Here is a 23444-nt window from a genome sequence, read left to right on the forward strand (position 1 = left end):
GATGTGGTTCTTTATCCAGATGCAACCCTGCCCCCAGACTTCTATGGGCCTCAGTTTCGCACATGCCAAATGGGTAAAAGACAGGCAAAAAGCTGAAAAGAGGCAAAAAGTTGAGGGTCATGGTGGAGCACATGGACAGACAGCAGGCTTGTGCCATCCTCGGCCCTGGATGCAGAACCCTTCCCAACAGTCCCCTCCCCTTCCCCCCCCCACCTTAGACTAACCCAGCCAGGCTGGGTGGACATTCCAGGCCTCACGTGATAAAGAGGAGGCCGCTGGTCCTCGGATAAGTCAACAGGCTCTGTTGCAGGAGAGATAGGAGGCCCAGGCCAGGGTCACCTGCTGAGCCAGGAAAACAACTGAGCCCAAACACACATAAATAAGCCACCAACAGTCAGTCAGTCAGCCAGCCAGCCAGCTCTGTCTTCTGCACAGGAACCTCTCTGCCTCCACCTTGGAAAGGAAAGTGGCATGGGGGAAGAGGGAGGCTCAAGGCTGGCTCGGGGGCTTCCCGAGAGTCCCAAGATGGAGAGGGGGGCTATATCAACCAAGCTCCCAGGGCTGACTGAAAATGCAGAGGCCAACCTCCCTCAGCTGTTCCCACCCCTTTCCAGGGGTGAAAAAAAAAATCAGACTGTCAACCCCCTCTCCCTCCTCCCCAAGGGGAGAGAACAATTTCGTTCTGGGAGGGGGGTGACAGCTGCAGAGCGGGCCACTCCCCCCCCCAACAAGCTCCAGCTTGATTCTCATCTAGGGAAACTGCTAAATCAACACCACGCCGCCGTTACGGGGAGGTAGCGCCCTATGTCTCCCCTCACGGATCTCAGAAAACGGGATTGGAAGGTGCTTCAGGTTCTAGTTTCTGGGTTCCTAGCAGCAGTTGGAGGGGGGGTCTTTCGGGAGGAGGACAAGTCAATCTTAGGCAAGTAAGATCCCCCAAATATCTCATTTAAATGCTCCTAATTTCAGGGACCGAACCCCCCCACCCCAGCGGCCAGGGGCAGCTGAGGTGGCGCCGGGCGTTCAAATCGCGCTCCAAACAAGTCCGCAGCGACTGTGTTTGCAGCCCCCGCCAGGCGGCCCCAGCGGAAAACTTGAAAGGGACTCTGTTTGCCGGCGGCCCTGGGGCGGCTCCGGCGGGGTAGAGGACCAAGGGATCACACACGCCCCCCTCCCCAGAGCTTCCAGAGCAAACGCCAGGAGCGGGGTGGGGCTGGGCCCACTACAAAACCGAGGGCTGCAAACAGCGCCTGCGGCGCAGGGAAAGGCGGGGATCGGGAGGATGGTCCGACGACCCCCCTTTCTGCAGCCCCCAATCCAAAGATGCGACTCTTGGACCACCCAGGATCCTGGGGGCAAAGAGGGTGAAACTGCTGAATCTCAGACCCTCGTCGCAGGAGACTAGAGGGAGCAGGTCTTTCGGGATGAGTCGCTACAGAACCCCCCCAAATCCACTGGTGCCTCCTTGCAGCCCATGGCACTAACCCAAACTCCGTGTACCCCTTCTGATTCTCGGAGAAGAGGAAAAAAAGAGAGGTCTTGCTCTCTCATTGGATGTTTCAGCTCTTCTGACAGGTCCCGAGATGGACCCCCATTTAAAAACTGGGGTCACACACTTTCTGTCGATCCTACAAATAAACAAAGCCAGGCGCACCCCGCGCTCCCCGCCGGAAAACAGCCCATTCCGGGCGAGGACAACTTCCCCCAGTCAGAAAATTAACACATTCCTCTCGCGGTGGTTCAGCCCTTCGCTCCGGGGAAGCGAAGGGGAGGGGGGCTCGGGCAGAACTTCAGGGGTAAATTCGGAGCCAGAGCTGCTCGGCAGGAGCCTGGGACGCATCCCCCTCCAACAGCCCTGCAGCTAGGGGAAAACCCCCATTCTCCCTCCCTGGCTTTGCACGCTATTTAGCCCACGCGGGGCTTGGGAGGCAGCCCGAAAGGCTCCCCATCGCTGTGGTGGGAGGGAGAGGCTGCGGGGCACGGTGGAAGTGGGGGTGATACTTTCACCGATTAAAAAAAAAAAAGGTCAAACTTGATCAGCCCGCCAGGCACCCCGCGGGCAGCGGGGGCGAGGAGCTGGAGGGGAAATGCAGAAGTGGCCGCCGCCTCTTCCAAGAGGAGGGGGAGGCTCAGCCACGCGTGGTCGAAGCCGCTCAGGGCAGTTACCATCGCCCCCAAACACAGGGTTGTGAGTGGGGTCTGCTGCGGAGAATGCACACCAGAGATCTCCAAGCAGTCACCCCCGCAGGCGGAGCGCCCACCTAACACCAAGAGGTGAGGACCCCGGGGCGCCCGCCACCCCAGTGCCCACGATCTGGAGTGATTGGGAAGGGGACGGCACCTCTCAGGAAAAGCCCCAACCCCACTCCACGGCGCCCAGCCCGCCGTCCCCGACCCTAAAACCCCTCTTTTTGTCTGAACTCAGTGATCTGCGACCGAGCATACTGCAGCTTGGGGAGGCTTGGGTATAGAAGCGGCCACCAAACGTTCACCGGCGCTAGGTCTCCCAGGCTTCGCGGCTCCGCGGCTCAGGTTGCGGGAGCCCCCCGCCCCTCCCAAACACGGACCCCTCCTTCCCCGTCCCTAGCTTTCCGCACCTGAACTTCGGGGGAACCCGCGCAGCCAAACTTTCCGCCGACTTCCAGCGAACTCCGGCCCCGGCCGCGCACCGAGCCCCGGGGGAGGAGAGGGAGGTAGGCGGGGAAGGGGAGGGGGCCGGTCTGGGGGGGGGTCGGGGGAGGGCCATGGCCCGACACCTACCGGCTCTCCGAGTCGTCCGAGCCGCCACCACCGCAGTCGCCGCGAGGCCGAGGGGGAGGGGCGGGGCGGGGAGCTGCGCTCCTCTCTGGGCACTGCCGCCGCGGTGCGCTCAGCCCCAGCCGCCCGCTGCGCCTGGGTCCGGAGCCGGAGTCGCGCCGCCGCGGCTGGCCCGAGGCGGGGAGGGGGGGGAGCCCGCAGCACCTGCCCCTCCTCCCCCTCCCCGCGGCCCAAATTAAAAAACAACAAAAAGCAACTAATCACCCCGGAGCGGAGCGGAGCGCGGCGCGGCGGGCGGAGGGCTCAGCGTGCAGCGCCCGGACTCAGCAGGCGGCGCGCATGCTGGGCGCGGGCTGAGCAGGGCTGGGACGCAGGGTCGGACTATTGGGTTATGAGGCTTCGCTGCTCTTGCTCAGCTCAAACGCCTGCTTTCGCCGCCACCGCCGCCTCTGCTGCCGCCAGTGCCGCCGCCTCTACATCCCCGCTCAGGCTTCGCCGCCTCTGCCGCCGCCGCCGCCGCCGCCGCCGCGCGCCCGCCCGGGCAGGAGCTCTGAACGCTGCCCGGGGGCTGCCGGCAAAACCTGGACCGGACTAGCCGCTCCCTCCCCCCCCCTCCACCTCGGCTCCCCTCCCTCCTCCTGCCGCCTCCCTCCCAGCGCAGCTCTGGCCACTTGGACGCCGCAGGCTCTGAGCTGGAGCCGCAGCCGCTTCGCCTGGAGTTCCCTGCGCCGTGGCGAGGTCCGCCCAGGTTCAGCTTCCCCGCGCTCCCTGCTTCACCCTTTTTTCGCGCAACTTTACAAAAAAAAAAAAAAAGCCTCTCCCTTTTGTGATGCCTGGGCCTGGAAACACACCTTCCGAGAAAGCCTGCCGTCCTCTGCCCCCTGGTAAGCGGGGCAAGAAGCTACAAGGATCGAGAGAGTTAGACAGCACCTCCTCCCCTACTAGGTGTGCGTTGGGCTGGGGACTTTTGGCTCAGGGCTGTGGAACCTAGGCGCGTGTTCAAAGACCGTACCCTTCCCAGAGCACCTTCCTGTAATTCAGTAGACACTAGGTCCACTGAGAAAAAAGGGGCGGAATTTTTTGTTCCCATTTCACAGGTGAGGAAACTGATCTGAGAAAGGACATTCTGTTTCTTGGGAGGCTGGTGCCAGCCCAACCTACTGAGCCCTGGGGTTAAGGTGACGACACTGTAATGGCTTGAGACTCAAGAGGCTACGAACTCTTGAGCATGAAACAGTGCAGGGAACACAGCTGGGCTCAATAGATACTGGTTGAAAGAGAATGAAACCTCAGCTCTGGCAGAATAAACGCCCACCCAAAACGTAGATTTGGGTGGGTATATCCTCGTCCTTATTCCAGTACCCTCACCACCCCTCATCTGCCCGGTTTGGGCTAATCCTACAGCTGCAGATGTCTTCTCAGGGACCTATAGAGCAAGGCCCTGACTCCTTCCTAATCCCAAACTGTATATAATCCCAAAGTGGAAGTTCTCAATTCTCGGGATTGGTGGGGGTGGGGTGGGCAATGCATTGGAGAAGTTGGCCTCCTTCTGGTTAAAAGTTACAGTTTGAGCTTGATTGGGGTCCAGATAACAGGGAGTTAACTGCAGCCAGGGTGCCTCAGCCACAGGCCTCCCTCAGAGAAGGGAAACCTGCTCCCACCTTGCAGCTTCCTCTCTCCTTTTGTGCTGTGTGGCAGTTTCCCAGCCAGGGCAAAGGCCATGGTCAGTGTCCCCCTGGAGTAGCAGCCGACAGCCACCTTTAAGCCTTCTAAGTGTGGATTTGAAGCTCAAACCTGTTGGGGGTGAGGGTGGTGTAAAAGGGCAAGACTCCTCTGGAATGTTTGCCTCTCCCACTCTGACATCCCAGGCCACAAGGAGTGACTCTTCCCAGTTATCAGGGATATCCCCCTCCCAGCCAGTTCCTTCCTTGCACAAATGCTGAAATGTTCTTCTTTAACTATTGTGTCAAAGAATGACTTCTTGCTGGGTGTGGTGGGCCTGTGATCCCAGCCACTGGGGAGGCTGAGGCAGGTGGATCAAAAGTTCAAGGCCGACCTCAGAAATTTAGGGAAACCCTGTGTCAAAATAAAATAAAGGCTGACTAAGTAGTAGAGCACCACTGAGTTCAATTCCAAGTACCACTCCCCCCCCCAAAAAAAAAATTATATATATATATCCCTTAGGTGAGGCATTTAGCCTCTCTCCACCTCTCCAGCAGGCTTCTTCAAAGACACCCCAAGTAAACATACCATGTGAGTAAAAATTAAGGTTCTTGGTTTGGAAATACAATTTTAAGACAGTGTATACCCCTGAATGTTCACCTCTAAACTGCTTAAAGATATTCTGGGCCTCACCTTGAGAGGGCAGGCACTGTTTGTCACTGAGCATACGGGAAAAATGAAGCAGAATCACAGGTCTAGATGCTCTAGGATGGCTAGCACTTAATCCGCTCCCATCTACCATTTCAGGGAAAGCAGAGGCACAAACTGTGAGGAAGGACCTGTTTCCTGGGAGTTAAAAGCAGGCCTCCGAGTTAGGACCCAAAAAGTGAAACTAACCTACAAACCCATGAAACCTGATATGAAATGCAGAACCTGATTCTGTACACCTGAAAAAAAGCTTAATGCCAGGATCCATGGGAGGATGGTAGACAGTTACCCCATTAGGGAATTATTATTAATTATCCTTTTTTAAAAATTTATTTTTTTATTATTTCTTACATACATCACAATAGAGGAGTACATTATCCATTTTTTGAGATCCTTATTCCCACCTCCACCCAACTACAAAGGTGAAGGTCTACGGGCTACAGTGGAAGAAGACCAGGTGATCTCAATGGTGATGGTTTCCTCAGGGAAGCGATGATGACAATTACCAGTCCCAGTTCAGAGGGTGAATCTTGTAGCCTTTTCCTTCTCCTGGAAATCAAGAACCGTGGAGACCTCGACCCTTACCTGTTCAACCCAGATGGGAACAAGGGAGGACAGGGCCAGAATATGGAAAATGTAATATGACAGGAAATGTCAAGTGAAAGCTAGCCACATAGAACTCTCCATTATGGACGTTGAGACAAGCAGAGGACACCCAGGAAGGATGAGGTGGGGGCTTTTGCCCTTGTGGAAACCATTCTCACCTTATCCTCTTTCCCCAAGAAGAGAAGTCACTCTGACTTGCTACCCCTCTTCTACCTCCAAAAAGGAATGCTTGTCTCACATCGTTATTAAACTTTCTGCTGAGGTGTTTTTATTTTTTGGTACTGTGGATTGAATCCAGGTGCATTCAACCTGAGCCACATCCCCAGTCCTTTTTTTACTTTTTATTTTGAGACAGGGTCTTGCTAAGTGGCTGAGGTTAGCTTGGAACTGGCAATCCTCCTGGCTCAGCCTCCTGAGTCGATGGGATTAAAGGCCTGGGCCATCCACACTTGGCTCTCTGCTGACTTCTTTCAAGTAATCATTCAAACTTCAAGTCAGGATGCCAGTTCCTCAAGTCTCCAGCACCTTTGGGGAGCAAGAGTCCTTGTACCCAGCTGCCCTGTCTTCTAGGGAGGAGTGCTGGTGTTGTGCTTCTTTCTTGTTCTCTTTTGCAGTGCTGGGGATGGAATATAGGGCCTTGCCCCAAGCACCCTACCACTGAGCTACCTCCCAGCTTGATGGTGCTCTCTTGAAACCTGCTGATAAAATTCATGTCTGGCATTTATAAAGCCTTACCCTACCTCAGTAGGTCATTGTGCTAAACAGTTAAGGTATATTATCTCATTAACTTCTTATATCATCTCCATTTTTCAGATGAGGAAAAAAGTGAGACTGCACTGATGTTGTTTTCTAACCCTGAGATTTGCTGTGCTCCTGAGGTTTCTCCCATACAGATCTGACCAGGAGTTCACCTGAATCAAATCCTGTAGTGCCTTCCCAGAGCGCACAGAATCAGCTCAAGCCCCTTACTCCCAAATGATTCCTCTCAGACACCATGGCCACCCTTCCCAAACCAGCCCTCTTCTCCTTTCAATTCCAGGTCTCTGCTGACCAACACCATTTAATATCAGCAGTCCTCTCAGACACTCCAAGGCCCTCTTGCAGATTTCCAGGACTTTACATGTGCTCATCCCTCTGCCTAGAAGAGCTCACCCCATAAACTCCATTGAAGACTAACAGCATATATATCACTTCCACTGGGAGCTTTTTGTGTCAATTCCAGCCTGAGTTTGGGCCATGCCTACATGGCCACCAGTAGCATTTGTACAAATTAGAAAAAGTCATCCACTTAAAGCATATATAGAAACCTGTGCAAGAGGCCCATGGACTGCCCTTTAGCCTTCCTAGCTACCTTTGCTAGGTGCCTTTTTGAAGTGCATGCACTGCATAGCTATACTCTGTGGCCTGCTTTGGGCCCCTTGTCCCCTCCTATGGCCACAGTGACCATACTGCAGAGAAATTTTTGTTTTGGTTCTGAGAATTGAACCCACAGGCACTCTACCATTGACCTATATCCCTAGTCCTTTTTATTTTGAGATAGGGTCTAACTAAATTGCCTAAGGCTGACCTGGAACTTGTAATCCTTCTATCTCTGCCTCCAAGAGTCACTGGGATTACAGATGGGTGCCACCCCAGCTGGCTAAAATAGCTTTTGTGTGTGTGTATGGCGCTGGGGATTGAACTCAGAGCTTCATACATGCTACACAAATCCTCTACCACTGGCATATATCCCAACCCCCCAAAAGCTTATATTTGCTCCTCTATCTCCCTGTTCTCCACTGCCACAATCAATGAAAATTCTTTGAGGCTACCAAACTGCCCTAGACCTGAAGCCTGGCTCTAGGTAGGTCAAATAATAACAATTATAGCCTACCTCTTTCTAAGCACTTACTATGTGTTGGGCACCATATTAATTGCTTTCTGTGCACATACTTATTTAATCCTCAGGCTGTGTCACCTGTTCAATGTTACAATGTAGCAAAACCAGGATTTCAATCTATGCCTTGTCTGAGGCATTTTCTACAACTGCCATGTATCAGCTAGTGGCCAGGACTGATTAAACATCCAGTGACCAGAAATGCTGCATAGAGAGGAGTCTTAAGAGTTATGGTTTCAAGGATGGAAGCAAGGGTGTTGGCATCCCTGCCTGCTAGGACAGGGTACAGGATAGTCTTCAATGGGGTCATACTGGACAGTGATCTCAGTCAAAATTCCAATATGGGCAGAAGCAGGGAGGGGCTTAACTGCCCAGGACTTTGGGGTCTCAGCCTTCACAGTAACCACTGGACCTTAGGTTTCCCTCACCATTGACCCCATGATATTTGAAGGGGCAAGAGAGCTGTGTAACTAAAAGGAATAATCAAAAAGCTCATAGGTCAGAGCTGGGTGTGGTGGTTCATGCCTGCAATCCCAGCAGCTCAGGAGGCTGAGACAGGAGGATTGCGAGTTCAAAGCCAGCCTCAGCAACTTGGTGAGGAACTTAGCAACTCAGTGAGACCCTGTCTCTAAATAAAATATAAAAAAGGGCTGGGAATGTGGCTCAGTGGTTAAGCACCCCTGAGTTCAATCCTCAGTACCAGAAAACAAAACAAAACAACAATTAAAAAAAAAAAAAAAAACACACCCTCATAGGTCTGTCTCCCAAGTGGTCCAGACTTGCCCATTTCTGAGCAATCAGTTTGATGGCTCATGCCTGGCCTTGACCTTATGTAAACAGAAGGGAAGGGAGTGGGGCAAAAGAGGGACTCTAGCCCCAACACAAAAAGCCTGGGAAAGAGCAGAAATCACACTCGGCTTGTCATACATACACTTTCCCATGCCCAACCACAGTTACATACATGCCATAGACAACCATAGATATAGCTTCACATCGTCTGCCAGGAACAAGGAACTCAGTATGTAGAGGGGGGAGAGGGAGTAAGGACAATCTGGCAGGGTATCATGCCCCTGACAGTAACCCTTGGCTTCTCTAGGCAAAATCATGGTTCAGCTCCCTGTGCTGTGGGAATGGGACTGAATGCTCCCAGAGGCCAAAGCTGTAGCTCAAGCCCCACCCCACCCCCCTCATCATGAAGAGGGAAAGGCAAACATTGCTGAAGGGAGAGAAGGTAACTGAAGAGGAGGCCTTGGGGGAAGGGGAGGGCATGTTTCAAACCTGAAGGTCCTAGACCTGCGGGAGGATGCCTAGGCATTGAGAAGACAGCCTGGCCTGAAAGTGCTTTGCCTAAGGCCTGCAGGATGGGGTGAAGTATGGGGGAGGCCTGCTGAAGCTCTGCTGCCTCTCAGCTACCTGGCCCCAGGGGCTGGAGTACGGTTTTAAATGCTCTTCCCACCAGGACTTCCAAAAATGGACCAGAGTAGGGGCCCCAAACACCCAGTCCACCAACCCCTCCTCTGCCTTCCTCTTTAGACTCTACAAAATGGGGTGCTCAGGAAGAGCAAGGGGTGGGCCCCAGGATGAACTGCTCTTTGAACTGGTGGGACTGGTTCTGTGTCTAGCCGCCTGGGCAGTCACGGGTTGCCCGCTGGGCCAGGGAGGAGGGAGGCCTCAGGAAGGGGCCCCTCGTAAATCGTTAACTCCCAGAGCCGCCACTGGGTCCCCTGGGCTCCACCCCCGCCATGACTCTGGCCTGAGTACCCCCCACACCAGAAGTCAAAAGTCAGAGGTCAGAGCCAGAGGTCTCAGCACCTGGGCAAGTCCTTCCCCCAACTATCAAAAGCAGGAGGAGGGGCATTTCAAAGGGAATGGCCCTTCCCTCTAAATTCTGAGAGCTTCTCAATCTAATTTGCCCTCCTGTCTTGTGCTGTATCCCTGACCTTTGTTTCTCAGAGGAAAGAGCCAGACATTGGGATGGGTGGGAGCCCTCTGGGGGAACCCCTGGGCAAGTCTCAGCAGATAATTATGCTTGTCCCACCCACTCCACCTGGGGTGTCACCAGGACTGGATAATGAATGGGGTGAGAAATAGACACTGCTCAGAACTGGGAGAGTATCCTCAGCATCCTTCTAACCTGTTTCCTGGTGCTGGGGTCCTGAGGGTGAGGGGGGACAACAAAGGCTGCCTTCGTGGAGGAGTTATATTAAAACAATTTACCTACTTGGTAGGTAATCTGTTTAGCAACTCATTCCTATTTTGCTGATAAGGAAAAAAAAAAGGGAGGTAATTTACCCAGACTATGGCAGCTATATAAGAAGATGACCTGGATTTGGACCAGTTTTGTACTTGTGAGCTGAATCCTTGAAGGGGTTCAGCCCATCCCCTTCTCAAATTCTTAAGCAATAGACGAGGAGACACCCTAATGGCTGGAGGGGCTGGACAAGCCCTCTCCCCAGTATAATACTGCCCAGGGCCCCATAGGAGTAGGGAGATGGGGGGTTGTATGAGCTAGAGACTATCAATGTCCCCTACTGTGCCGCCTCTCTGGGAGCCCCTTCCCCAGCTCACATCCTCCACATGCTACCGCCAGGGAGGCTTAGCTGCTCCCCCCACCCCAGGAAGAATTCTTCAGACAGGCCAATGAGGGAGGATTGATGCTGCTGCCACCCTTTTCACTAGGGAGGCATCTCAGAAGCAGAGGAGACAGAAAAAAACAACATCAACTTTTAATTGAGATTGCAGATTCAGAAAAGATTCATAAGTGAAATGATTCCCTAAGGAAATATAAAAAGTTACTTACGGCATGACTAAATTAGGCATGCTTCAATCAGGGCTGTTGAGAAATCATTAAGATATACAAGATGATTTTTTAGATAAATGTGAGCTCTGTCAGGAGGACTGGCCATTGCTCCATCTAGAAGGCACATGGTCCTAAACTGACCTGGCCTCCTATGTCACCATCTCCCCCACCATGACCCAGAACTGAGGAAGAAGGGAAAGGCAGGAAGAACCCCCACCTGCCAGGTCCCAGGAGCCACTATCCAGGGACTCAGAAACTAGTAAGGGAGAGTGGAGCAGAAGGGACTGGTGTAGATAAAGCTTTTTATTGTTGGAACTAATTTTCTCCTACTTTCCAACAGCATAATGGGGAGTGGCTGGGTGATTATCTATCTTCCTCCCTTGAAAAACTAAAGGGACTCCCTCTTAATACCCCTGACCTATCTCCCTATTCTTTGGGTTAGCCTGAGGAAATGGGCACCTTATGTGGACACAGAGTTACCAGAATAAACTGGCAGGCCTTTGCCTGGGCATGAGAGGATGGAGGGTACCAGATCATTCTCTTGGGTCACTCCTTACAGGGGAAACAGGCTATGAACCTCCCAGGTTAAGCTCTAGGATGATTGCTACCTTTTGAAGACATTTTCTCCTCCTCATTGTAGCTACCTTCCTGTTCTCAGGTAGAAGGCTTACCTGAGGTCTAAACTTTCTCTCTTGCTGTAGCCTGTGGGTGCGTTTCTTCCTCTTGCTTTCCTCAAGACTAGAATTTTCAGGGTGAGGCTGGGACATAAATGAAACATGGGTCCTTGGGACAGGATCCCTGATGCATATTGATCACCCACCCCTTCTTGCATTCCTGGGGCCCAAGACAGGGATAAGACCTTACCCATCCCCATGCCCTGCCCAGTGTCTGGCCCCCAGTTGGTGCTAAATGTTTACTGTGGAGGGAGGCCATCAGAATATGGTTGGAACAAGTTTTGTGTCTTCTGGTGGGGCTGTGTATGGGAGGCCAGTGCATGGTCAGGAATCTGTAGTGGCAGTGCCTGAACCCCCTTCCAGAGACCAGAGTAGCCCCCTCCTCCACTGCCAAATCATCAGAGAAGTGGAGAAACCTGAGCTGGATGGTGGTAGCCATGCTGCCTTGTGGGTGACCCGAACACGATCCTGGCCAGGCCGAGGCGCTATTTTAAACCTTAGCCCCAAGCGGTGCTTTAGCCCGCCAAGCCCATCTCTGGTTACAAAGCCACTGCCCACCTCCCCAGCCATTCCCTCCTCCTTACCCTGGGACCCCTAGGCTGGTGCTGGGATCAGTGGGTGGTATGATATGGCACCAATCCTATCTCCCCAGCCTTGTCCACTTAGGCATCCTCATTTGTCCATCACCCAGGCAATGGTTGACCTGTATTCTGACTGAGATTTCCCCATGGGTGAGAATTCTCTTCCCCAGGAATGAGGGCACACCCTGACCTCAATGTTGGGCACTGTTTTTGCTAGGGCAGAGCATGCAGGCCAGTACAGGGCTGATGCTTTAGGAAGAAGGAAGTAGGTTAGACAGAAGTAGGGACTTCACAACAGTAACACTGTACACCAGAGAGCTTTCCCTTCCCTGCCTGCCTGCCTGCCTGGGTGGGAAAAAGAGAATGACTCAAAGGAGTCCCCTCCCCAGTCCTCTGGTTCAAGGGCTGCAGATTAGGATACTTAGTACCTTTTATCCAACCCACATTATAGCAATAGCCTCCACTGGATATGAGTCCTGTCAGCCCCATCCCTACTCCAGCGGTGACCTAGAGGGAGGCAGCAGACATTGGCAGGGCATCAGGGGAAGGGAGGAGGCTAATCATCCATGCTGGTGGCCCATCTCAAGATGGCTGAACAGAAGGCCACCTAGGTAGCAAGTAGCCCAATGACCTCGTCTACCCCCCCCCCCACTTCCATGACTTGTAGTCTCAGCAGTGAGATGTTGGCATCAAGCCTGGCACAGCTGAGCAGTGACGCCAACAGCCCTGCCATCTCAAGCAAGCATGGTATGCTCCAACCTAGCAGTTAGAGCCAGGGGTATGAGATATTTCCCACACTTCTGGACTCGAGATAGCTGGGGACAAAGCTATTTTAGAAGATCCCTCCCCTGCTACTGCAGATCTTTGGCATCCCCATGGGGTCCTGGGTATCTCCTCCAGAGGGTTGGTCCTGAACTACAGAATCTCCCAGAGGATATCTGGTAATATCTGGAAACATTTTCTATAACACTGCTGCTATAGGCATCTAATGGTTAGAGACTGGAGGTATTAAACATACTACAATGTACAGGACAAAGAATAAAATGTCCTATGGCTCAAAGTGTCAGTAGTGCTGAGGTTTCGAGACCTGGGTTAAACCCTGGGAGGAACTTCCATGACTAATCTGGGAGCCTGGATGGAAATAGGAGGTATCCTCCACCTACCCACCCTCACCCACCCCCAGCCATCCACTTCCATAAAGGGGCCAAGGTTCATAATCTCTCACCTTCTACAGGCAGAGAAGGCCTAATTCTGCCACTCTGGCTTCAAAGACCCCTTGTGGCCTCAGAAATGTGTTAAGTTGCCAGCCTGCCTACCTACCCACATGCCAGCCTCTGGACATATAAGAAAAAGTATGGACCTGGTAAAGCATTTCATTTGCAAATGGAGGGGGATTCACACATCAGACTTCCAGGCAAACCCTACAAAGCCCTCCCTGCACCAAGGATTCTGGGCCTTTGGAAAAGGGTGAAGGTTGCCCTGCTTCAAGCCCACCCCCAAAGGGCTGCCCCAGCCAAGAGATGGCTGGTTGGAAGCTCAGGCCTCCTCCTCCTCCTCCTTCCTCCACCCCCTCCCATTTCTATTTAGGAGGCAGCCATGGTGGCTCAGCTCCTGTCTCTGGTTTCCTAGGGAGCTCTGCTGAAGCAGCCCAGCCTCCGTGGGTCCATCTGTCAGGGAGGCTGTTCCGCCCCATCGATTGCTGTTCCCAGAGGGGCTGTGTTGCTCCAGGGACCCAATGTGGCCGCCAGATAGGAGGGAACCACACGGATAAGAGGCGGGGAGAGGGGCAGCTTGGCAGCAGGCAGAGCCAAGAGGGGCTGACACTGCAGTAAGAAGGCACAAAGCTAGATAGGCATGAGAATTGTAGAAAGCCAGGGGCAGTGAGGCAGCAGACTGGCTGTAATGACCTCTGAAGATGGTTGGCACTCTCAGGACTCAGTTTTGCCTTTGGACACACCAAGTTCCCACTTGCAAAGACAACAATAACAATAGCTGACATTTATTGAACAGGAACAATGTGCCTGGCACTGGGCCCGGCCTTCACACACCTCTGCTTTCACTTGAGGATCATACCCATTCATAGCAGGTGCTGTTATTCTCCAGCAGAAAGGCTCAGAGAGGCTGCAGCACTTGCCAGTAGCCACACAGAGGAGCTGCAGCTAGTCTTGGAGGCGTGTCAGCCTAGCCCAGTGGCTGTGCCCCAGCTCCAGACAGAAGTGAGCCAGGTCCGAGGGGGAGGAGGCAGTCTCGCCTGGCCAGAGGCCCTGCCCACCCTCCCCGCCTTCCCAGCGGAGCCGCCTCCTCCCCTGGGCTGCGTGACATCTGCCCCGCTTCCCGGCCCCAGACAGCTGCCCAGAGCCACGTCAGCACTTCCACCGGGGAGTCTGGAAACTGGCTCCGTCCCCTGTGTGTGGGGGGGTGGAGGGTGTTGAGGGGGAGGGGTTGCTGGTCCCCGACAGGATGGTTTTCAGAGTGTGACCCACTCAACTGAGCAAGGGATGGGGTCCCGTGACCTCAGGCAGCGCACTTCTTCGGACCTCAGTTTCCCATGCTTGGGTGTGTGTATGGTGGTGGAGGTTCTTTGGAAAGACATTCAGAAGAGAAGACAGTAGCATCCAGAGTGGACAAGAAACAAATATTTCCACGTAGTCACAATTCTGGAGACACCCGGGGCAGCCTGCGACCTTCACGGTACACTTGGGGCCAACTGGTCATTTAGTGGGGGTCACTGGAATGAGAGGGAGGATGAGAAGGTCTGGCTGGGCCCAGGTCTCCCACACCAGCCGGCTGAGGCCAGAGATAACCAGGGCCTCCCGGAAAATCATTAGCATCTGTTTGGGTCAGCTACGCTGGCTGGCCTGTTGGCCCGCTGGCGCCTCCGTCAGCCGGAAGCGGCATGGCCCCCACCCTGTCACTTAGGCAGGCGCACCTATAGGGAGCAGCCACCCCAGACCAGACAGCTCAAACTCGTTTGGGGACAACATCCACCCACCCATCCTGGGAAATGGGCGGCCAGGCCAGCAATGAAGGGTCAGGCCGCGCCGTCGGGGGCTTCCTCCCAGGATGTGGGCGGTCCAGTCCGCGCTCCGGGCGATCCAGGCCGGCTCTTTGCGATCCAGGCCGGCTCTTGGCGGCGCCCGTTGTGGCGGCAGCCCAGGGAGTGTGTGGAAATGACACCGCCAGGGCGGCGGAGATCCCCCCTCCTGACATTGGCTGGAAAGTGGAGCAGCTCGTCAGGGACAATCAATGGCGATCGATCGCCGCACGGCGCGGGCGGACAGCACGGGGGAGGGGCGGTGCAGCCGGCAGGAGTGGGGGCACTCGTGGCCGAGGTCAAAAAACACAAGAGATCCACAAAAGGGCACTGCAGGGTCTTGTGGACACAATCTGTACAGGGAGATATCACTTGGGCCACCAACATCACAAAGGAGTCACACCACAGTTACACAAGTCTCTGATAGAAGTCACAACACAACAGGACCAAACACCTAGTTTGCAGGGACATACAACAGGGTCACAGGTATGTAATAATGACACAGGATTCAACATACAATCAGTCACTCTATAACACAACCAGTACACCACACAACAGGGCCTCACACCATCACAAGACACCCACCAAATCACCAGAACACAGAATAAGCCAAACACTCCACCAGCGGTCTCAATCACACAACTCTGCCTGCACAACAAAGCAAAAAAGTCACATACCCATATTATACATCACCCATCAACATTGTCAGACTGGGTCTCACTCTGTACAACACAAGGGATTAAGAGCACAAGGATGATATACAACAGGGGCACCTCCTGCTATGAGGTACACCCCAGTAACTAAAATAAGGATAAAGTTTGCACACCCAACACAAATACAATTGTGTTCCCCTCAATCTCACATGACACAAGCACTGTGGCATAGGCAAAAGAGCATTAAACCTAAGGGTTCTCGCAGGAATGATGCAAGTAAAGTGTTTAGCACAGGGCCAGGCACATGGTAAGCACTCAACACATAGGGGGTCTTGGGTTACACTATTAATGGCTATAAATTACTAAGTCATATCTACATAATGCTGCAGGTACTTGGCATCACTTCCAATTTGGTCCATTCCTCTCTGGAAACCAGATTCACCCCAGTGGCAAAACTAATTTTGCTATTACACATACCTGGGAAGCAACTCAAGTGTCACAAACACAATTCAGGCTACTGCACTCACTGGCATAGCAGGCCACATTTTCACTTCTCCCAATATACAGCCAACCCAGCCCAGACCCCCTTCCCCCAGGGCAGCAGTGTTTGCCCAAGCAGCAGAGTGCCATGGCTCTGGCTCTTGGTGGGGAAACACCCCCAATCTATCACCAGGTGCAACTCAACTAGTGCATACTACTGGCCTAATTTCCTTCTACTCCCACAAGGTTGTGGAATATACAGCATTTCTCCCACAAGGGTCACCCACTCAGGATACCAGAGCCTCCAAAATAAGTTTCTCGGCTTTATCAAATTAAAGTCAGTCCGTCTGACAATTCCTTCATTTTCAACAAGAGAAACTGAGAGTCCTTGGGAAGGCCTTCCCCATTCCACATCTAAAGCAGGAACTGGCTGGACCCAGATCTCAGCATGTCCCCAATCCCCATTCCCAGGAGTGCATGTGAATGGAAGCAGGGCCAAGATCATTAGTCCTTCAGTGTACCCTGGAGGGGTTCCAGTGCAGGGACAGCTGGACTTGTAGCCCTCACTTCCTCCAGTTTAAGATCTGGGCCCACCCAGGGGTTTCCAGGAATGTCTTGCAGCTGGGAGCTCCCCCTAAAGGTCTGGGCTAGATTCCCAACATTCCTTAGTTTTGCCTAGCTGTGTGACTCTGGTTAATTCCCTAACCTGTGTCTGGATGCCAAGTCCTGCCCACTAAACCAAGACCCCTCCCCCCAGAGGGCATCCTTGACTAATGTGTGTGTGAGGAGGAATGGGTCCCTAAACTAGGCTGGGGACAGCAAGGATGCTGACTCTAGGGTGCTACAATCAACCACTAACATCCCTCTCCTTAACCCTTCAGGAAAGACTGAGAAACAGGGGAGATCTGGTTTCTTTCCACAGCACCTCCAACTCCATGCCTAGAGGTGAATTCTCCCACTACCCTCCTTCCCAGCTTTTATTCACCAGGATGGGCAGCTACACACATGCCAGCCAAGCATGTCATTTGCCTACTACCCTATTCATTGGGTAGACACTCGCTTGCAGGTCTTAGGGGATGTGAGTTGTAGGCCCCAAAGGGCCCAGAGCCTATCCCAGGTCCCTGGATGTCCAAGAAGCTGGTCCAGCTCCAAGAAGGACAAACCTCTGGCTTTATCCAGGAAAGATATTCCACCATCCATGCCTACCTACCCTCCCAGAACCCACAAACACTAACAGTCAAAAAAGTATTGCTTATGGGCCAAGCTGGGGGCCAAGTACCAATTTTCTAGATGAGAAAAATCAAAAAGACAGAAAAATGATTTGCTTAAGATCATACAACTGAAAAGCCTTGGGCCTGTGGTTTAAACCCAGATCTGATTCCTGTTCTTCAGACTACCGACTTGGGTTCAGTACCTAAATACTAACCCGATTTATGGATAATCATTAAGAAATGTCCACCTTCACAATTCTCTCTCACAAGCTCCTGAACTCATACATATAACACACGTGTGCACATACACACATGCTGCCCTATGCTATTCCAGGTCTGGAGCCCGTCAGCCACATTCTCTGTGGCTTCCTCTGTAAGTTTCCACCCTGACCCTGACTTCCCACCCACTAGAACTTACGTTTCTCCTGCAGCAGCCAGATAATCAGTCCCAGGGGCAGGCTTGGGGGCCAAGCTGCAAGCCCTACTGTGAGATGCTTAAGCATCTGTTCTATTGCCTGGGTCTGGCATAGTAGGAAGTCAAAGAGTTTTTCCCTTCAGCCAAGCTAGACTGGAGAGTTTCCTCCTTACTCAAGGGACTTTCTTCCATCCAGAGCTTCCCGCAAATCCCCTACATGGTTAGGAACTAGACGAGGACTTGAAGAGCTCCCATGACCTCCCTCCTAGAATTTATCAGTAGGCAAAGCCCTGTGTTCCAGGCACCAACAGCCCCTAGGCAGCTTTCCCCATCTGGGGGTAGTGTAGTTCTCACAGCTCTGCCTGGGTTGCAGCCACTTGGTGGGTTCAGCAAATCTGGAGATATTTGCATACCCAGATGGCCAAGCCTAGAATTTCAAAGAATTCCCCATGAAGAGGCAGCTGGCTTCCGGGTGGTGGCCCTGGGGGCTCACAGATGTTGGGCAGGAAGACTGGGGAGCCTGGGGGCCTTCCCCTGAACACTAGATTGAAACGCACAAGAATATTTCCCAGGCACTATCACCAGCCCTGCTTTTCTCCTCCTGTCTCCAGGCCTCCATCCTCAGGATCTAGAAAAACTATGTCATAGTTGCCTAGACTAGGTAGACAGGCAAGACTTGGGTTAGTCTGATGTGGGCACAGGAACTGCCTGCTTCAGTAGGTACCAAAAATATGGATCCCCTTATTCATATGAAGCAATGGATAGGTCTTTGCTCCCATGTAACCTGCAGATAATGGCCCTGGCCTGGACAACATTTAGCCTGTTCACACACAGTCTACAACAGCCATAAGGAGGTAAGACAGAAGATAACAGCTTGCTACTACTGGTAGGCCTCTGGGTGGAATATAAGTCACTAACCTGTTTTCCTCTTAGAACCTGACTGAACCAGGCACTGACTCATCTGGTCACTGACACACCAAACAAAAGCCAAGCCCAGAAGAAGTCTCCCCACCCCAACAAAAGCCCCTCTCAGGTTCTGTCCATGCAGATTCACTGACTGTACACTTTACAGCTGTTTAAAGCTATGGGTCATCATTGCCCTCTGCTGGCCACTCAGGCACTAGCATCCACTCAGAAACTAAGGCCACCTTCACTCCCCAACCTGGTAAATGGCACCTGTATTTACCTGATAAATCCACCTGCAGGCATTGAAATGTAACCACATCCAGTTGTCACCTGAGTCAGGGCTGGACTGGGGGCAGAATGAGCAAAAACCACCTAGGGACCCAATGTGACAGGGCAATTCTCCCCAACCACCTCCAAGTATAATATAAGTCTAAAACTTCAAAAGTGCCCTTTCTATGTGGCTTAGAGATTTGAATCCACCTGCGGAGAACCTGCCCCCTTACTCGTAATAATGCACCACAACCTCCCCAACCTCTTCTCAAATGCCCTCCGGGTGTTTCCTACAAAGGAGGACACAGCTGAACTGGAGCCATCTTTCCAAAAAGCTCAACTTTACTGGCAGGTCTGGGAAAGTCTTGGTTTCCAGAGATCCTTTAATCACTCTGCAGCAGGAAGCCCTGAATGACCTCTAAAACAAGAATGGCTCCCATCAACTCTACAAAACACCCTTGGGGTAACCACACTTTCCCCCTGGCTTGAGGGGAAACTATCCAGATGAACCATACCAGTATTGTTCCTTGGGTTAGTTGGGGGAAGCTCCAGACACCCCTGCTATCAGGAAGGTAGCCCAACTTTTGTCAATTACTTTAAGCATACAAACTTCTCTTACCTCTGACATGGTATGGTGCTGGTTCTGGAGCCCAAATGTCTGACTGTATTTGTGGGCTGTTTCTAGAACCCTCCAAAGCCACTTCATTATCTATGGTCTAGTCTTAGGGTTAACATAACTAAACCCTCCCATTTAAAAAAAAATTTTTTTAAGTTGTTGATGGACCTTTATTTTATTCACTTATTTATATGTGGTGCTGAGAATTGAACCCAGTGCCTCACACATGCAAGGCAAGTACTCTACCACTGAGACACAACCCCAGCCCCTCCCACTCACTTTTATTCCCTAGAGGCCCTGCAATTTAGGGCAGGGGGATACCTGTAAAGATTCAAGATTTGTGGCTGGATCATGTATGCCTGTAATCCCAGTGGTTCAAGAGGCTGAGGCAGGAGGACTGTAAGTTCAAACACAGCCTCAGCAACTTAACAAGGTCCTAAGCAATTTACTGAGACTCCACTGTAAAAAAAATAAATAAATAAACAAAAAGGGCTAGTTAAGTACTACTGGGTTCAATGCATAGTATATTAGACAAAGGGGGCTGGGGATATAGCTCAGTTGGTAGAGTGCTTGCCTCGTATGCAAAGGCCCTGGGTTCAATCTCCAGCACCCCCCCCACACACACACACACACAAACAACTCACAAGGATTCAAGATTTATAAGTACTAGTCAGGCTCGGGGACATAAGCCTGTAATCGCAGTTACTAGGGAGGCTGAGGGAAGGCAATCACAAGTTCAAGGTTGGCCTGGACAACTTAGTGAGACCCTGTGTCAAAATGAAAATGACTGAGGATATAGCTCAGTAGTAAAGCTCTTGCCTAGCACGCACCAGGCCCTAGGTTCAATCCCCAGTACCCCCCAAAACAATGGGGGGTGGTCGTCCTCTTAAGTTCAAATAAGAGAACATTGAGAACACCTATCTTAGGATAAACAGAAATGTGCCTGGGGAAATGGCCACTATTCCCCCTCAAATCTTAAGTCTGAAAGAGAACACGGTACATTCACCAAAGCTGCTGCTACTCTTCCTTCATTGTATAGCAGCAGCATAGGACAACTAGCTTGGGCATTCAATTGTTTCTTGTTTTTCCACAAGTGGTAAATCATTTGCCAGCCCCCTCCCCTTTTTTAAAGTACCAGGAATTGAACTCAGGGGTGCTTTACTATTGAACTACATCCCCAGTCCTTATTTTTTTGAGACAAGGTCTCACTAAATCACTGAGACAGGCCTTAAATTTGCAATCCCCTTGCCTTATCCTTTAGTCGCTGATGAGCATCAACACGTCTGACAACCATTTGCTTCCATAGTACAATGTAGGGCAATTAGGCACTCCAGCCCTGGAAACGCCTATTCTACAAGTAGGCTTATATGCAAACAACACAAAACCACTTAATCAAAGAACATATATGTGTATTTATCTGCAGTCCTGGCGATTGAACCCATGCTAGGCAAGCACTCTGCCCCAAATTACATTCCCAGCCCTGAAGATGGCTACTAAACTGCTGTCTTAGGAAGATGGTATTCATAGTTTTTATCTTCGTTATTTTTATATGGTGCTGAGGATCAAACCCAGTGCCTCACACGTGTGCTCTACCACTGAGCTACAACCCAAGCTCTTTTATAGTTTACATCTGCTAAGAGGCCGATTATATTGTGCCTCTGACCAGATAAAGCCCCACAAATATTTAAAAAATAAAAATGGTCATTTGTTTAAAAAATGTCTGATCTGGCCTCAACCACCCCAAGAGCAGTCACTGAGAAAAAGTAAAAGCTGGTTGGTAACAGTATTATATAAGGCTAAAGGACTTAAAGGCTTTAAGTAAGTCTAAACCTTTCCACTTATATTGACTAAGAAAAATATAAGGGAACTATTTCATGAATATTAACCCTGACAATGTGATCTCCTGGACAGTTTCCCTATTTCTTTCATTTTTTCCCCCATAGTACTGGGGATTGAACCTAGTGATGTTCTACCACTGAGCTATATCTCCAGCTCTTTTTATTATTTTTTAAAAAATTTTAAGACAGGTCTTGCCAAGTTGCTCAGGCTGACCTCAAATTTGCAATCCTATTGCCTCAGCCTCCCAAGTACCTGCAATTGCAGGTGTACTCCACTGTGCCCAGCCAGTTTTCCTATTTCTAAGCTCAGCCCAGGAATCGATCTGGAAATATTAAGAGGTCCCTGAACATGTACCACTATACCAGCTTCAGCTAAGTAAAGTTACAGTGTCAGTTAAAGGCTTACGAAGACTTCTGTGAGGTAAAGAGAACTTAGAGGAAGCCAGTTTTCATCTGAGTACGTGCATAGCACAAAGATGGATTCTTAACACCAGTGACAAAATTTGCTGTAGGGGTAATAAAGATGCCTATTCCTGATTCAGAAGACCAGAAACAGAAGAGACTTCTTCTATTAAAACCTCATCACGGCATGTTAAGGAGCACTACAGAGCGCACCAAGAAAAAGCCAGCATTTCACATTAATTGCAGACAATGTTTATAAGCATTCTAACTGTACTTTAGAAATAACCCATTTCTGTTGGGCAGAGTGGCACAGGCCTATAATCCCAGCAGCTTGGGATGCTGAAGCAGGACACTCAGAAGTTCAAAGCCAGCCTTAGCAATTTAGCAAGGCCCTAAGCAGCATCTTTGTGAGACCCTATCTCAAAATAAAAAATAAAAAGGGCTGGGTAATATATCTCAGTGGTTAAGTCCCTCCTGCCCCCATTCAATCCTTAGTACCAAAAAAAGCAGTATTCCATTTCTCCTGACAACCCAGCTAGGTTTCAAAGTAACTTGCTGAGGCAAAGAGTAATGACTTAGAAAGTAGAATATTGCAGCAGGTGGAAATGGAAAAGGAAAGCTTCTATTTTTTAGCTATGTCAATGCAGAGAAAGGTCCCCTTCTCTGACCATAGAGTTTTCCTTCTCTACAGAATTTCCCACCATTCCCATCCCTATAGCCCTTCCAAGTCATTGTTCTAGGCAAAGTGTAGAAACCTGCAGGACAAACCAGGCAAGATGGCACATGCCTACTATAATCCAGGATATTGAGGCTAACAGAGACAAGTTTGAGGCCAGCCTCATCAACTTAGTGAGAACTTGTCTCAAAATGAAAAATAAAAAAGACTGGGAATGTAGCTCAATAATAAAGCACCCCTGGGTTGAATATCCACTACAAAGAAAGAAAAAACAAACAGGACAATGCTCCCTTTGACTGCTGGCCAATAACAGCATGCAAATATCTGAAATGATTTAGTTTTACCAAAAGAAACTGATCCAACTCTAACTTGACAAAGTATTTCAACCTGTTATTAAATAAGCAAACAAAAGGAAACCCATACACTAACATTCCCTTGTAACTATTGCTTGAAGATAATCAAGGTTGCTGCAAACTAGCTTTAGAAAGCCACAGAGCAACATGCTCCTAGATGAGAACCACCCTGAGTAACACTTTTTTTCTGAGTGGCAAAGGTGCCCTTCATTCTGGGCAAGGCACATGCACATGACTGAACCAAATGTGTATAATACTCAAATGAGCAAGACTAAATGAAATTTCACTCAAGAGCTTAATGTTGTTTGTGACCATCCAAACCTTTAATCTGGCACCTGCACACCAGGATGGCAGCTTTCATGTAGCACAAAAATACTTTACAGCACCCTTGTGAAAATATTCTCATTATGATCTAATAAGTGGTAATAAACTGGTTGCTTTTTACCACTAGATGAGTGGCAAATAAAGAAGGCTTTCAAGATCTATGCAGCTGACCCATAGTCAACAGCAGAGTTAATAGCAAGTCAAAAACTGATAAATTCGTCAGGCTAGGGATGTAGCTCAGTGACAGAGCACTTTCCTAGCATATGCCAAGTGTGCAAGGCGGGCCTGATCCCCAAAACTGGACAAAAACAAACAAAAAACCCTCACAACCCTCCTCAAAAACAAACAAAACAAAACAAAACAAAAAAAACCCACAACCAAATTCCCACCTGCCCATGGTATTAAATAGGGTGATTTTAGGTTCCATCCTCACTCCTTTCCCACACCTGTTCTACAAGGTTCAGGATGCTAATAAGCACCCTTGAAATGCTTATAAGCAGCCAGCATCCAAAGATGCAGAACTTAAAGAGGGTATTAGGTTGTATCACAGGTAGGTTCTTTCTAAGATGGAGAAGTGACACTGAGAGATAAGACAAGGTGAC

General features: G+C 50.8%; 1 protein-coding gene and 1 long non-coding RNA gene across 4 annotated transcripts in view; one reads left to right on the forward strand and one right to left on the reverse strand.

Moving 5' to 3' along the window:
* CXXC5 (CXXC finger protein 5) overlaps window positions 1–3383 on the reverse strand; it is a 37358-nt gene extending 33975 nt beyond the window's left edge. The window contains exon 1 of one of the 2 annotated variants that reach the window (XM_081283560.1): window positions 2761–3383. The gene's annotated coding sequence lies outside the window, so the exon portion shown is untranslated. The other variant, XM_081283561.1, reaches the window with a different exon arrangement.
* Window positions 861–8259, forward strand: LOC308643614. Of its 2 annotated transcripts, none has more exons than XR_014020756.1 (3): window positions 861–2274; window positions 2588–2693; window positions 6773–8259. It is a non-coding gene; the product is annotated as an uncharacterized lncRNA (long non-coding RNA). The 2 variants fall into 2 exon arrangements; XR_014020757.1 differs by lacking the exon at window positions 6773–8259 and adding an exon at window positions 6547–6756.
* The last annotated feature ends 15185 nt before the right edge of the window (window positions 8260–23444 follow it).

The sequence above is a fragment of the Spermophilus citellus genome, assembly GCF_964194105.1.
Source record: "Spermophilus citellus genome assembly, chromosome: 1".
NCBI classification, from domain to species: Eukaryota; Metazoa; Chordata; class Mammalia; order Rodentia; family Sciuridae; genus Spermophilus; species Spermophilus citellus.